The sequence below is a fragment of the Carcharodon carcharias genome, assembly GCF_017639515.1.
Source record: "Carcharodon carcharias isolate sCarCar2 chromosome 33 unlocalized genomic scaffold, sCarCar2.pri SUPER_33_unloc_2, whole genome shotgun sequence".
Taxonomy (NCBI): domain Eukaryota; kingdom Metazoa; phylum Chordata; class Chondrichthyes; order Lamniformes; family Lamnidae; genus Carcharodon; species Carcharodon carcharias.
In genome coordinates this window covers 391494-408252 of record NW_024470692.1, presented here as the reverse complement: position 1 = coordinate 408252, position 16759 = coordinate 391494, and positions in this window count along the sequence as shown.

Here is a 16759-nt window from a genome sequence, read left to right as displayed (position 1 = left end):
TGTGTGTGTGTTAGACAGTTTGTGTGTGTGTTAGACTGTGTGTGTGTATTAGACAGTTTGTGTGTGAATGTGTATTAGACAGATTGTGTGTGGGTATTAGACTGTGTGTGTATTAGACTATGTGTGTATTAGACTGTGTGTGTGTTAGACTGTGTGTGTGTGTGTTAGACTGTGTGTGTGTGAATTAGACTGTGTGTGTATTAGACTGTATGTGTGCAGATTAGACTGTGTGTGTATTAGACTGTTTGTGTGTGTGTATTAGACTGTTTGTGCGTGTATTTGACTGTGTGTGTGTGTTTGTATAAGACTGTTGGGGTGTGTGAGTGTATTAGACTTTTGGTGTGTGTGAGTGTATTAGACTGTGTGTGTGTGTGTGTGTGTGTTTTAGACAGTGTGTGTGTTTTAGACAGTGTGTGTGTGCATTGGAGTGTGAGTGTATATTAGACAGTTGGTGTGTGTGTGTGTGTTTGTGTCTGTATTAGACAGTTGGTGTATGTGTGTGTGTATTAGACTGTGAGTGTGTGTGTGTGTGTGTGTGTGTGTGTTTGTCTACTAGACTGTTCGTGTGTGTGTGTTAGATTGTGTGTATGTGTATAAGACAGTTTGTTTGTGTATGTGTATTAGACAGAAAGTGTGTGTGTATTAGACTGTCTGTGTATTAGACTGTGTGTGTATTAGACTGTGTGTGTATGTTAGAATGTGTGCATGTGTTAGACTGTGTGTGTGTGTGTGTGTGTTAGACTGTGTGTGTGTGAATTACACTGTGTGTGTATTAGACTGTGTGTGTGTATTAGACTGTATGTGTGCAGATTAGACTGTGTGTGTGTATTAGACTGTTTGTGTGTAGGTATGTATTAGACTGTTTGTGCGTGTATTTGACTGTGTGTGTGTGTTTGTATAAGACTGTTGGGGTGTGTGAGTGTATTAGACTTTTGGTGTGTGTGAGTGTATTAGACTGTGTGTGTGTGTGTTTTAGACTGCGTGTGTGTTTTAGACAGTGTGTGTGTGCATTGGAGTGTGAGTGTGTATTAGACAGTTGGTGTGTGTGTGTGTGTGTGTGTCTGTATTAGACAGTTGGTGTATGTGTGTGTGTATTAGACTGTGAGTGTGTGTGTGTGTGTTTGTCTACTAGACTGTTCGTGTGTGTGTGTTAGATTGTGTGTATGTGTATAAGACAGTTTGTGTGTGTATGTGTATTAGACAGAAAGTGTGTGTGTATTAGACTGTCTGTGTATTAGACTGTGTGTGTATTAGACTGTGTGTGTATGTTAGAATGTGTGCATGTGTTAGACTGTGTGTGTGTATTAGACTGTGTGTGTGTATTAGACTGTTTGTGTGTGCGCATTAGACTGTTTGTGTGTGTGTATTAGACTGTGTGTAGTAGACTGTATGTGTGTGTAATAGACTGTGTGTGTGTGTGTATTAGTGTGTGTGTATGTATTAGACTGTTTGTGTGAGTGTGTGTGTATTAAACTCTAGATCTGTGTGTGTGTATTAGACTATTCGTGTGTGTGTTTGTGTGTGTGTATAAGTCTGTGTGTGTGTATTAGATTGTATGTGTATTAGACTGTGTGTGTGTTTTAGACTGTGTATTAGACTGTGTGTATGTGTATTAGTGTGTGTGTTTATTAGACTGTGTGTGTGTGCATTAGTCTGTGTGTTTGTGTATTAGACTGTGTGTAATAGACAGTATGTGTGTGTAATAGATGGTGTGTGTATGTATTAGTGTGTGTGTGTATTAGACTGTTTGTGTGATTGTGTGTGTATTAGACTTTAGTTCTGTCTGTGTGTATTAGCCTATTGCTGTGTGTGTTTGCGTGTGCGTATAAGATTGTGTGTGTGTGTATTAGACTGTGTGTGTAATAGACTGTGTGTGTGTATTAGAGTGTGTGTTTATGTATTAATGTGTGTGTGTATTAGACTGTTTGTGTGTGTGTATAAGACTGTGTGTGTATAAGACTGTGTGTGTATAAGAATGTATGTGTGTATTAGACTGTGTGTGTGTATATTAGACTGTGTGTGTGTGTATTAGACTGTGTGTGTGTATTGGACAGCGTCTGTGTGTATTGGACAGCGTGTGTATTAGACTGTGTGTTTTTTGGTCTGTGTGTGTGTGTGTGTATTAGGCTGTGTGTGTATTAGGCTGTGTGTGTGTATTAGACTTTGTGTGTGTGCATATTAGACTGTGTGTGTATGTGTATTAGACTGTGTGTGTGTGTATATTAGACTTTTTGTCTGTTTATTAGATTTTTTGTGTGTGTATTAGACTTTGTGTGTGTATTAGATTGTCTGTGTGTGTGTGTGCATTAAACTGTGTGTGTGTGTTTCAGACTGCGTGTGTGTTTTCGAAAGTGTGTGTGTGTGCATTGGAGTGAGTGTGTGTATTAGACAGTTGGTGTGTGTGTGTGTGTATTAGACAGTTGGTGTATGTGTTTATGTGTATTAGATTGTGTCTGTGTTAGACAGTAGGTGTGTGTGTGTGTGTATTAGACAGTTGGTGTATGTGTTTGTGTGTATTAGACTGTGTGTCTGTATTAGACTGTGTGTGTGTTTTAGACTGTGTGTATTAGACAGTGTGTGTGTGGGTGTATTAGTGTGTGTGTGTTTATTAGACGGTGTGTTTGTGCATTAGACTGTGTGTGTGTGTATTAGATTGTGTGTATGTGCGCATTATACTGTGTGTTTTAGACTTTTTGTGTGTGCGTGTTAGACTGTGTTTGTGTATTAGACAGTTTGTGTGAGTATGTGTATTGGACAGATTGTGTGTGTGTATTAGATTGTGTGTGTCTTAGACTGTGTATGTATTAGACTGTGTGTGTGTTAGACTGTGTGTGTGTGTTAGACTGTGTGTGTGTGTTAGACTGTGTGTGTATTAGACTGTGTGTGTGTGTGTATTAGACTGTGTGTGTATATTAGACTGTGTGTGTGTATTAAACTGTGTGTGTGTGTGTGTATTAGATTGTATGTGCAGATTAGACTGTGTGTGTGTATTAGACTGTCTCTGTGTGTGTGTATAAAAGCGTTAGTGTGTGTATTAGACTGTGTGTGTGAGTTTGTATTAGAATGTTGTGATGTGTGTGTATTAGACTATTGGTGAGTGTGTGTATTAGACTGTTGTTGTGTGCGTGTGTATTAGACTCTCTGTGTGTGTGTTTTAGACTGCGTGTGTTTTTTAGACAGTGTGCGTGTGTGTGCATTGGAGTGTGAGTGTGTATTAGACAGTTGGTGTGTGTGTGTGTGTGTATTAGACAGTTGGTGTATGTGTTTGTGTGTATTAGACTGTGAGTGTGTATTAGACTGTGTATGTGTTTTCGACTGTGTGTATTAGTCTGTGTGTATGTGTATAAGTGTGTGTGTGTGTGTGTGTTTATTAGACTGTGTGTGTGTGCATTAGACTGTGTGTTTGTGTATTAGACTGTGTGTAATAGACTGTATGTGTGTGTAATAGACGGTGTGTGTATATATTAGTTTGTGTGTGTGTGTATTAGACTGTTTGTGTGAGTGTGTGTGTATTAGACTTTAGTTCTGTCTGTTTGTATTAGACTAATGCTGTGTGTGTTTGCGTGTTTGTATAAGACTGTGTGTGTGTAATAGAATTGTTTGTGTGTAATAGACTGTTAGTGTGTATAATAGACTGTGTGTGTATAATAGACTGTGCGTGTGTAATAGACTGTGTGTGTAATAGACTGTGTGCATTATTAGAGTGTGTGTTTATGTATTAGTATGTGTGTATGTATTAGACTGATTGTGTGAGTGTGTGTGTATTAGACTGTAGATCTGTGTGTGTGTATTAGTCTATTCGTGTGTGTGTTTGTGTGTGTGTATAAGACTGTGTGTGTATAAGACTGTGTGTGTGTATTAGACTGTTTGTGTGTGTGTGTGTGTATTAGACTGTAGATCAGTGTGTGTATTAGACTATTGCTGTGTGTGTTTGTGTGTGTGTGTAATAGACTGTGTGTGTGTGATAGACTGTGTGTGTGTAATAGCCTGTGCATGTGTTATAGACTCTGTGTGTGTATTAGGCTGTGTGTGTGAAATAGACTGTGTGTGATAGACTGTGTGTGTGTATTAGACTGTGTGTGTGTGTATTAGCCTGTGTGTGTGTATTAGACTGTGTGTGTATGTGTATTAGACTGTGTGTGTATGTGTATTAGACTGTGTGTATGTGTATTAGACAGAGTGTGTGCGTGTATTAGACTGTGTGTGTATTAGACAGTGTGTGTATTCGACTGTGTGTGTATTAGAATGTTTGTGTGTGCACATTAGACTGTTTGTTTGTGTGTTTATGTATTAATGTGTGTGTGTGTGTATTAGACTGTTTGTGTAAGTGTGTGTGCATTAGACTGTAGATCTGTGTGTGTGTGTATTAGACTATTCGTGTCTGTAATTGTGTGTGTGTATAAGACTGTGTGTGTATAAGACTGTGTGTGTGTATAAGAATGTGTGTGTGTATTAGACTGTGTGTGTTTTAGACTGTGTGTGTGTAATAGAATTGTTTGTGTGTAATAGACTGTTAGTGTGTATAATAGACTGTGTGTGTATAATAGACTGTGTGTGTGTAATAGACTGTGTGTGTAATAGACTGTGTGCATTATTAGAGTGTGTGTTTATGTATTAGTATGTGTGTATGTATTAGACTGATTGTGTGAGTGTGTGTGTATTAGACTGTAGATCTGTGTGTGTGTATTAGTCTATTCGTGTGTGTGTTTGTGTGTGTGTATAAGACTGTGTGTGTATAAGACTGTGTGTGTATAAGACTGTGTGTGTGTATTAGACTGTTTGTGTGTGTGTGTGTGTGTATTAGACTGTAGATCAGTGTGTGTATTAGACTATTGCTGTGTGTGTTTGTGTGTGTGTGTAATAGACTGTGTGTGTGTGATAGACTGTGTGTGTGTAATAGCCTGTGCATGTGTTATAGACTCTGTGTGTGTATTAGGCTGTGTGTGTGAAATAGACTGTGTGTGATAGACTGTGTGTGTGTATTAGACTGTGTGTGTGTGTATTAGCCTGTGTGTGTGTATTAGACTGTGTGTGTATGTGTATTAGACTGTGTGTGTATGTGTATTAGACTGTGTGTATGTGTATTAGACAGAGTGTGTGCGTGTATTAGACTGTGTGTGTATTAGACAGTGTGTGTATTCGACTGTGTGTGTATTAGAATGTTTGTGTGTGCACATTAGACTGTTTGTTTGTGTGTGTATGTGTATTAGACTGTGTGTGTGTATTAGTCTGTTTGTGTGTGTGTATTAGACGGTGTGTAATAGACTGTATGTGTGTGTAATAGACGGTGTGTGTGTATTAGAGTGTGTGTTTATGTATTAATGTGTGTGTGTGTGTATTAGACTGTTTGTGTAAGTGTGTGTGCATTAGACTGTAGATCTGTGTGTGTGTATTAGACTATTCGTGTGTGTAATTGTGTGTGTGTATAAGACTGTGTGTGTATAAGACTGTGTGTGCTTTAGACTGTGTGTGTGTATTAGACTGTGTGTGTGTATATATTAGACTGTGTGTGTGTATTAGACTGTGTGTATGTATTGGACAGCGTCTGTGTGTATTGGACAGCGTCTGTGTGTATTGGACAGCGTGTGTATTAGACTGTGTGTGTATTGGACTGTGTGTGTGTATTAGGCTGTGTGTGTATTAGGCTGTGTGTGTGTATTAGGCTGTGTGTGTGTATTAGACATTGTGTGTGCGTATTAGACTGTGTGTGTATGTTTATTAGACTGTGTGTGTGTGTGTGTGTGTGTATTAGACATTTTGTGTGTGTATTAGACTTTTTGTGTGTGTATTAGACTGTGTGTGTGTATTAGATTGTCTATGTGTGTGTATTAGACTTTGTGTGTGTGTATTAGACTGTATGTGTGCAGTTTAGACTGTGTGTGTGTATTAGACTGTTTGTGTGTGCGTGTATTAGACTGTTTGTGCGTGTATTAGACTGTGTGTGTGTGTTTGTATAAGACTGTTGGTGTGTGTGTGTGTATTAGACTTTTGGTGAGTGTGAGTGTATTAGACTGTGTGTGTGTGTGTGTGTGTTTTAGACTGTGTGTGTGTTTTAGACAGCGTGTGTGTGCATTGCAGTGTGAGTGTGTATTAGACAGTTGGTGTGTGTGTGTGTGTCTGTATTTGACAGTTGGTGTATGTGTTTGTGTATATTAGACTGTGTGTGTGTTGGAATGTGTATGTGTTTTAGACTGTGTGTATTAGACTGTCTGTGTGTGTGTATTAGTGTGTGTGTGTGTGTGTTTATTAGACTGTGTGTGTGTGCATTAGACTGTGAGTTTGTGTTTTAGACTGTGTTTAATAGACTGTATGTGTGTATTAGTGTGTGTGTATGTAGTAGCGTGTGTGTGTATTAGACTGTTTGTGTGAGTGTGTGTATATTAGACTGTAGATCTGTCTGTGTGAAATAGACAATTGCTGTGTGTGTTTGTGTGTTTAAAAGGCTGTGTGTGTATTAGACTGTGTGTGAGTGTATTAGACTGTGTGTGTGTATTAGACTGTGTGTGTATTAGACTGTTTGTGTGTGTGTAATAGACTGTGTGTGTGTATTAGACTGTATGTGTGAATTAGAATGTGTGTGTGTTTTAGACTGTGTGTATTAGACTGTGTGAGTGTATTAGTGTGTGTGTGTGTGTGTGTGTGTATATTAGACTGTGTGTTTGTGCATTAAACTGTGTGTGTGTATTAGACTGTGCATGTGTGAATTAATCTGTTTGTGTGTGTGTGTGTGTATTAGACTTTGTGTGTATTAGACTGTGCATGTGTGTGTGTTAGACAGTGCATGTGTGTGTATTAGACTGTGTGTGTCTGTGTGTGTGTATTAGACTTTAGATCTGTGTGTGTGTATTAGACTATTGCTGTGTGTGTTTGCGAGTGTGTATAAGACTCTGTGTGTGTAATAGACTGCGTGTTTGTAATAGACTGTGTGTGTGTAATAGACTGTGTGTGTAATAGACTGTGTGTGTGTATTAGGCTGTGTGTGTGTAATAGACTGTGTGTGTGTAATAGACTGTGTGTGTATTCGACTGTGTATGTGTGTATTAGCCTGTGTGTGTGTGTATTAGACTGTGTGTTTATGTGTATTAGAATGCGTGTGTATGTGTATTAGACCGTGTGTGTGTGTGTGTACTAGACTGTTTGTGTGTGTATTAGACTGTATGTGTGTGTATTAGATTGTTTGTTTGTGTGTATTAGACTGTATGTGTGTGTATTAGACTGTGTGTGTGTGTGTGTTAGACTGTTCGAGTGTGTGTTAGATTGTGTGTATGTGTATAAGACAGTTTGTGTGTGTATGTGTATTAGACAGATTGTGTGTGTGTGTATTAGACTGTGTGCATATTCGACTGTGTGTGTATTAGACTGTGTGTGTATTAGACTGTGTGTGTGTTAGACTGTGTGTGTGTGTTAGAATATGTGTGTGTGTCAGACTGTGTGTGTTTATTGGACTGTGTGTGTGTGTATTAGACTGTTTGTGTGTGTGTAATAGACTGTGTGTGTATTTGACTTTGTGTGTTAGTATTAACCTGTGTGTTAGTATTAGACGGTGTGTGTATGAGTATTAGACTGTGTGTGTATGTGTATTAGACAGTGTGTGTATGTGCATTAGACTGTGTGTGTGTGTAGTAGATTGTTTGTGTGTGTATTAGATTGTGTGTGTGTGTGTATTAGACTGTATGTGTGTGCGAATTATACAGTGTGTGTGTGTGTTAGACAGTTTGTGTGTGTGTTAGACTGTGTGTGTGTATTAGACAGTTTGTGTGTGAATGTGTATTAGACAGATTGTGTGTGGGTATTAGACTGTGTGTGTATTAGACTATGTGTGTATTAGACTGTGTGTGTGTTAGACTGTGTGTGTGTGTGTGTGTGTGTTAGACTGTGTGTGTGTGAATTAGACTTTGTGTGTATTAGACTGTATGTGTGCAGATTAGACTGTGTGTGTGTATTAGACTGTTTGTGTGTGTGTGTGTATTAGACTGTTTGTGCGTGTATTTGACTGTGTGTGTGTGTTTGTATAAGACTGTTGGGGTGTGTGAGTGTATTAGACTTTTGGTGTGTGTGAGTGTATTAGACTGTGTGTGTGAGTGTGTTTTAGACTGCGTGTGTGTTTTAGACAGTGTGTGTGTGCATTGGAGTGTGAGTGTGTATTAGACAGTTGGTGTGTGTGTGTGTGTTTGTGTCTGTATTAGACAGTTGGTGTATGTGTGTGTGTATTAGACTGTGAGTGTGTGTGTGTGTGTGTTTGTCTACTAGACTGTTCGTGTGTGTGTGTTAGATTGTGTGTATGTGTATAAGACAGTTTGTTTGTGTATGTGTATTAGACAGAAAGTGTGTGTGTATTAGACTGTCTGTGTATTAGACTGTGTGTGTATTAGACTGTGTGTGTATGTTAGAATGTGTGCGTGTGTTAGACTGTGTGTGTGTATTAGACTGTGTGTGTGTATTAGACTGTTTGTGTGTGTGCACTAGACTGTTTGTGTGTGTGTATTAGACTGTGTGTTGTAGACTGTATGTCTGTGTAATAGACTGTGTGTGTGTGTATTAGTGTGTGTGTATGTATTAGACTGTTTGTGTGAGTGTGTGTGTATTAAACTCTAGATCTGTGTGTGTGTATTAGACTATTCGTGTGTGTGTTTGTGTGTGTGTATAAGTCTGTGTGTGTGTATTAGACTGTGTGTGTATTAGACTGTGTGTGTATTAGACTGTGTGTGTGTTTTAGACTGTGTATTAGACTGTGTGTATGTGTATTAGTGTGTATTTGTGTGTGTGTTTATTAGACTGTGTGTGTGTGCATTAGTCTGTGTGTTTGTGTATTAGACTGTGTGTAATAGACAGTATGTGTGTGTAATAGATGTGTGTGTATGTATTAGTGTGTGTGTGTATTAGACTGTTTGTGTGAGTGTGTGTGTGTTAGACTTTAGTTCTGTCTGTGTGTATTAGCCTATTGCTGTGTGTGTTTGCGTGTGCATATAAGATTGTGTGTGTGTGTATTAGACTGTGTGTGTGTAATAGACTGTGTGTGTGTATTAGAGTGTGTGTTTATGTATTAATGTGTGTGTGTGTATTAGACTGTTTGTGTGTGTGTATAAGACTGTGTGTGTGTATAAGAATGTGTGTGTGTATTAGACTGTGTGTGTGTATATTAGACTGTGTGTGTGTGTATTAGACTGTGTGTGTGTATTGGACAGCGTCTGTGTGTATTGGACAGCGTGTGTATTAGACTGTGTGTTTTTTGGTCTGTGTGTGTGTGTGTGTATTAGGCTGTGTGTGTATTAGGCTGTGTGTGTATTAGGCTGTGTGTGTGTATTAGACTTTGTGTGTGTGCATATTAGACTGTGTGTGTATGTGTATTAGACTGTGTGTGTGTATATTAGACTTTTTGTCTGTTTAATAGATTTTTTGTGTGTGTATTAGACTTTGTGTGTGTATTAGATTTTCTGTGTGTGTGTGTGTATTAAACTGTGTGTGTGTGTTTCAGACTGCGTGTGTGTTTTAGACAGTTTGTGTGTGTGCATTGGAGTGAGTGTGTGTATTAGACAGTTGGTGTGTGTGTGTGTGTGTGTATTAGACAGTTGGTGTATGTGTTTGTGTGTATTAGACTGTGTGTGTGTATTAGACTGTGTGTGTGTTTTAGACTGTGTGTATTAGACTGTGTGTGTGTGGGTGTATTATTGTGTGTGTGTTTATTAGACTGTGTGTTTGTGCATTAGACTGTGTGTGTGTGTATTAGATTGTGTGTGTGTGTGCATTATACTGTGTGTTTTAGACTTTTTGTGTGTGTGTGTTAGACTGTGTTTGTGTATTAGACAGTTTGTGTGAGTATGTGTATTGGACAGATTGTGTGTGTGTATTAGATTGTGTGTGTCTTAGACTGTGTATGTATTAGACTGTGTGTGTGTTAGACTGTGTGTGTGTGTTAGACTGTGTGTGTGTGTTAGACTGTGTGTGTATTAGACTGTGTGTGTATTAGACTGTGTGTGTATATTAGACTGTGTGTGTGTATTAAACTGTGTGTGTGTGTGTGTATTAGATTGTATGTGCAGATTAGACTGTGTGTGTGTATTAGACTGTCTCTGTGTGTGTGTATTAAAGCGTTAGTGTGTGTATTAGACTGTGTGTGTGAGTTTGTATTAGACTGTTGTGATGTGTGTGTATTAGACTATTGGTGTGTGTGTGTATTAGACTGTTGATGTGTGCGTGTGTATTAGACTGTGTGTGTGTGTTTTAGACTGCGTGTGTTTTTTAGACAGTGTGTGTGTGTGTGCATTGGAGTGCGAGTGTGTATTAGACAGTTGGTGTGTGTGTGTGTATTAGACAGTTGGTGTATGTGTTTGTGTGTATTAGACTGTGAGTGTGTATTAGACTGTGTATGTGTTTTCGACTGTGTGTATTAGTCTGTGTGTATGTGTATAAGTGTGTGTGTGTTTATTAGACTGTGTGTGTGTGCATTAGACTGTGTGTTTGTGTATTAGACTGTGTGTAATACTGTATGTGTGTGTAATAGACGGTGTGTGTATATATTAGTTTGTGTGTGTGTGTATTAGACTGTTTGTGTGAGTGTGTGTGTATTAGACTTTAGTTCTGTCTGTTTGTATTAGACTAATGCTGTGTGTGTTTGCGTGTTTGTATAAGACTGTGTGTGTGTAATAGAATTGTTTGTGTGTAATAGACTGTTAGTGTGTATAATAGACTGTGTGTGTATAATAGACTGTGCGTGTGTAATAGACTGTGTGTGTAATAGACTGTGTGCATTATTAGAGTGTGTGTTTATGTATTAGTATGTGTGTATGTATTAGACTGATTGTGTGAGTGTGTGTGTATTAGACTGTAGATCTGTGTGTGTGTATTAGTCTATTCGTGTGTGTGTTTGTGTGTGTGTATAAGACTGTGTGTGTATAAGACTGTGTGTGTATAAGACTGTGTGTGTGTATTAGACTGTTTGTGTGTGTGTGTGTGTGTGTATTAGACTGTAGATCAGTGTGTGTATTAGACTATTGCTGTGTGTGTGTGTAATAGACTGTGTGTGTGTGATAGACTGTGTGTGAGTAATAGCCTGTGCGTGTGTTATAGACTCTGTGTGTGTATTAGGCTGTGTGTGTGAAATAGACTGTGTGTGATAGACTGTGTGTGTGTATTAGACTGTGTGTGTGTGTATTAGCCTGTGTGTGTGTATTAGACTGTGTGTGTATGTGTATTAGACTGTGTGTGTATGTGTATTAGACTGTGTGTATGTGTATTAGAGAGAGTGTGTGCGTGTATTAGACTGTGTGTGTATTAGACAGTGTGTGTATTCGACTGTATGTGTATTAGAATGTTTGTGTGTGCACATTAGACTGTTTGTTTGTGTGTGTATGTGTATTAGACTGTGTGTGTGTATTAGTCTGTTTGTGTGTGTGTATTAGACGGTGTGTAATAGACTGTATGTGTGTGTAATAGACGGTGTGTGTGTATTAGAGTGTGTGTTTATGTATTAATGTGTGTGTGTGTGTATTAGACTGTTTGTGTAAGTGTGTGTGCATTAGACTGTAGATCTGTGTGTGTATTAGACTATTCGTGTGTGTAATTGTGTGTGTATAAGACTGTGTGTGTATAAGACTGTGTGTGTGTATAAGAATGTGTGTGTGTATTAGACTGTGTGTGCTTTAGACTGTGTGTGTGTATTAGACTGTGTGTGTGTATATATTAGACTGTGTGTGTGTATTAGACTGTGTGTGTGTATTGGACAGCGTCTGTGTGTATTGGACAGCGTCTGTGTGTATTGGACAGCGTGTGTATTAGACTGTGTGTGTATTGGACTGTGTGTGTGTATTAGGCTGTGTGTGTATTAGGCTGTGTGTGTGTATTAGGCTGTGTGTGTGTATTAGACATTGTGTGTGCGTATTAGACTGTGTGTGTATGTTTATTAGACTGTGTGTGTGTGTATTAGACTTTTTGTGTGTGTATTAGACTTTTTGTGTGTGTATTAGACTGTGTGTGTGTATTAGATTGTCTGTGTGTGTGTATTAGACTGTGTGTGTGTGTTTCAGACTGCGTGTGTGTTTTAGACAGTGTGTGTTTGAATTGGAGTGAGTGTGTGTATTAGACAGTTGGTGTGTGTGCGTGTGTGTATTAGACAGTTGGTGTATGTGTTTGTGTGTATTAGACTGTGTGTGTGTATTAGACTGTGTGTGTGTTTTAGACTGTGTGTATTAGACTGTGTGTGTGTGTATTAGTGTGTGTGTGTGTATTAGACTGTGTGTGTGTGCATTAGACTGTGTGTGTGTATTAGACAGTTTGTGTGCGTATGTTTATTAGACTGTGTGTGTATTAGACTGTGCATGTGTGTGTATTAGACTGTGCATGTGTTTGTGTGTTAGACTGTGTGTGTGTATTAGACAGTTTGTGTGTGAATGTGTTTTAGACAGATTTGTGTGTGGGTATTAGACTGTGTGTGTATTAAACTGTGTGTGTATTAGACTGTATGTGTGTTAGACTGTGTGTGTGTGTTAGACTGTGTGTGTGTGAATTAGACTGTGTGTGTGAATTTGACTGTGTGTGAATTTGACTGTGTGTGTGAATTAGACTGTGTGTGTGAATTAGACTGTGTGTCTGTATTAGACTGTGTGTGTGTGTATTAGACTGTGTGTGTGTGTATTAGACTGTATGTGTGCAGATTAGACTGTGTGTGTGTATTAGACTGTTTGTGTGTGTGTGTATTAGACTGTTTGTGCGTGTATTAGACTGTGTGTCTGTGTTTGTATAAGACTGTTGGTGTGTGTGTGTGTATTAGACTTTTGGTGAGTGTGAGTGTATTAGACTGTGTGTGTGTGTGTGTTTTAGGCTGTGTGTGTGTTTTAGACAGTGTGTGTGTGCATTGGAGTGTGAGTGTGTATTAGACAGTTGGTGTGTGTGTGTGTCTGTATTTGACAGTTGGTGTATGTGTTTGTGTGTATTAGACTGTGTGTGTGTTAGACAGTTGGTGTGTGTGTGTGTGTGTGTGTGTGTGTATTAGACAGTTGGTGGATGTGTTTGCGTGTATTAGACTGTCTGTGTGTTTTAGACTATGTGTATTAGACTGTGTGTGTATGTATTAGTGTGTGTGTGTGTGTATTAGACTGTGTGTGTGTGCATTAGACTGTGTGTGTGTATTAGACAGTTTTTGTGCGTATGTTTATTAGACTGTTTGTGTATTAGACTGTGCATGTGTGTGTATTAGAGTGTGCATGTGTGTGTGTTAGACTCTGTGTGTGTATTAGACAGTTTGTGTGTGAATGTGTTTTAGACAGATTTGTGTGTGGGTATTAGACTGTGTGTGTATTAGACTGTGTGTGTATTAGACTGTATGTGTGTTAGACTGTGTGTGTGTGTTAGACTGTGTGTGTGTGTTAGACTGTGTGTGTGTGAATTAGACTGTGTGTTTGTATTTGACTGTGTGTGTGAATTAGACTGTGTGTGTGAATTAGACTGTGTGTGTGAATTAGACTGTGTGTCTGTATTAGACTGTGTGTGCGTGTATTAGACTGTGTGTGTGTGTATTAGACTGTATGTGTGCAGATTAGACTGTGTGTGTGTGTATTAGACTGTTTGTGCGTGTATTAGACTGTGTGTGTGTGTTTGTATAAGACTGTTGGTGTGTGTGTGTGTATTAGACTTTTGGTGAGTGTGACTGTATTAGACTGTGTGTGTGTGTGTGTGTGTTTTAGACTGTGTGTGTGTTTTAGACAGTGTGTGTATGCATTGGAGTGTGAGTGTGTATTAGACAGTTGGTGTGTGTGTGCGTCTGTATTTGACAGTTGGTGTATGTGTTTGTGTGTATTAGACTGTGTGTGTGTTGGAATGTGTATGTGTTTTAGAATGGAATGTGTATGTGTGTGTGTGTGTGTATTAGTGTGTGTGTGTGTGTGTGTTTTTATTAGACTGTGTGTGTGTGCATTAGACTGTGAGTTTGTGTTTTAGACTGTGTTTAATAGACAGTATGTGTGTGTATTAGTGTTTGTGTATGTAGTAGCGTGTGTGTGTATTAGACTGTTTGTGTGAGTGTGTGTGTATTAGACTGTAGATCTGTCTGTGTGAATTAGACAATTGCTGTGTGTGTTTGTGTGTTTAAAAGGCTGTGTGTGTATTAGACTGTGTGTGAGTGTATTAGACTGTGTGTGTGTATTAGACTGTGTGTGTATTAGACTGTGTGTGAATTAGACTGTTTGTGTGTGTGTGATAGACTGTGTGTGTGTATTAGACTGTATGTGTGAATTAGAATGTGTGTGTGTTTTAGACTGTGTGTATTAGACTGTGTGAGTGTATTAGTGTGTGTGTGTGTGTGTGTATATTAGACTGTGTGTTTGTGCATTAAACTGTGTGTGTGTATTAGACTGTGCATGTGTGAATTAATCTGTTTGTGTGTGTGTGTGTATTAGACTTTGTGTGTATTAGACTGTGCATGTGTGTGTGTTAGACAGTGCATGTGTGTGTATTAGACTGTGTGTGTGTGTGTGTGTGTATTAAACTGTTTGTGTGTGTGTGTGTGTATTAGACTGTTTGTGTGAGTGTGTGTGTATTAGACTTTAGATCTGTGTGTGTGTATTAGACTATTGCTGTGTGTGTTTGCGAGTGTGTATAAGACTCTGTGTGTGTAATAGACTGTGTGTTTGTAATAGACTGTGTATGTGTAATAGACTGTGTGTGTAATAGACTGTGTGTGTGTATTAGGCTGTGTGTGTGTAATAGACTGTGTGTGTGTGTAATAGACTGTGTGCGTGTATTCGACTGTGTATGTGTGTATTAGCCTGTGTGTGTGTGTATTAGACTGTGTGTTTATGTGTATTAGAATGCGTGTGTATGTGTATTAGACCGTGTGTGTGTGTGTGTACTAGACTGTTTGTGTGTGTATTAGACTGTATGTGTGTGTATTAGATTGTTTGTTTGTGTGTATTAGACTGTATGTGTGTGTATTAGACTGTGTGTGTGTGTGCTTGTGTGTTAGACTGTTCGTGTGTGTGTGTTAGATTGTGTGTATGTGTATAAGACAGTTTGTGTGTGTATGTGTATTAGACAGATTCTGTGTGTGTATTAGACTGTGTGCATATTCGACTGTGTGTGTATTAGAATGTGTGTGTATTAGACTGTGTGTGTATTAGACTGTGTGTGTGTTAGACTCTGTGTGTGTGTTAGAATATGTATGTGTGTTAGACTGTGTGTGTGTTTTGGACTGTGTGTGTGTATTAGACTGTTTGTGTGTGTGTAATAGACTGTGTGTGTATTCGACTTTGTCTGTTAGTATTAACCTGTGTGTGTGTATTAGACTGTGTGTGTGTATGAGTATTAGACTGTGTGTGTATGTGTATTAGACAGTGTGTGTATGTGTATTAGACTGTGTGTGTGTGTAGTAGATTGTTTGTGTGTGTATTAGATTGTGTGTGTGTGTGTATTAGACTGTATGTGTGTGTGAATTATACTGTGTGTGTGTGTTAGACTGTTTGTGTGTGTGTTAGACTGTGTGTGTGTATTAGACAGTTTGTGTGTGAATGTGTATTAGACAGATTGTGTGTGGGTATTAGACTGTGTGTGTATTAGACTATGTGTGTATTAGACTGTGTGTGTGTTAGACTGTGTGTGTGTGTGTGTGTGTGTGTGTGTGTTAGACTGTGTGTGTGTGAATTAGACTGTGTGTCTATTAGACTGTCTGTGTGTATTAGACTGTGTGTGTGTATTAGACTGTATGTGTGCAGATTAGACTGTGTGTGTGTATTAGACTGTTTGTGTGTGTGTATTAGACTGTGCGTGTATTAGACTGTGTGTGTGTGTTTGTATAAGACTGTTGGGGGGTGTGAGTGTATTAGACTTTTGGTGTGTGTGTGTGTATTATACTGTGTGTGTGTGTGTTTTAGACTGCATGTGTGTTTTAGACAGTGTGTGTGTGCACTGGAGTGTGAGTGTGTATTAGACAGTTTGTGTGTGTGTGTGTCTGTATTAGACAGTTGGTGTATGTGTGTGTGTATTAGACTGTGAGTGTGTGTGTGTGTGTGTTTGTCTACTAGACTGTTCGTGTGTGTGTTAGATTGTGTGTATGTGTATAAGACAGTTTGTGTGTGTATGTGTATTAGACAGAAAGTGTGTGTGTATTAGACTGTCTGTGTATTAGACTGTGTGTGTATTAGACTGTGTGTGTATGTTAGAATGTGTGTGTGTATTAGACTGTGTGTGTGTATTAGACTGTGTGTGTGTATTAGACTGTTTGTGTGTGCGCATTAGACTGTTTGTGTGTGTGCATTAGACTGTTTGTGTGTGTGTATTAGACTGTGTGCAGTAGACTGTATGTGTGTGTAATAGACTGTGTGTGTGTATTAGTGTGTGTGTATGTATTAGACTGTTTGTGTGAGTGTGTATGTATTAGACTGTAGATCTGTCTGTGTGTATTAAACTGTGTATGTGTGTATTAGATTGTGTGTGTGTGTATTAGACTGTATGTGTGCAGATTAGACTGTGTGTGTATTAGACTGTTTGTGTGTGTATTAGACTGTTTGTGTGTGTGTGTGTATTAGACTGTTTGTGTGTGTATTAGAAAGTGTGTGTGTGTTTGTATTAGACTGTTGGGGTGTGTGTGTGTGTTAGACTGGTATGTGTGTGTGTATTAGACTGTGTGTGTGTGTGTGTGTGTGTTTTAGACTGCGTGTGTGTTTTAGACAGTGTGTGTGTGCATTGGAGTGTGAGTGTGTATTAGACAGTTGGTGTGTGTGTGTGTGTGTGTCTGTATTAGACAGTTGGTGTTTGTGTTTGTGTGTATTAG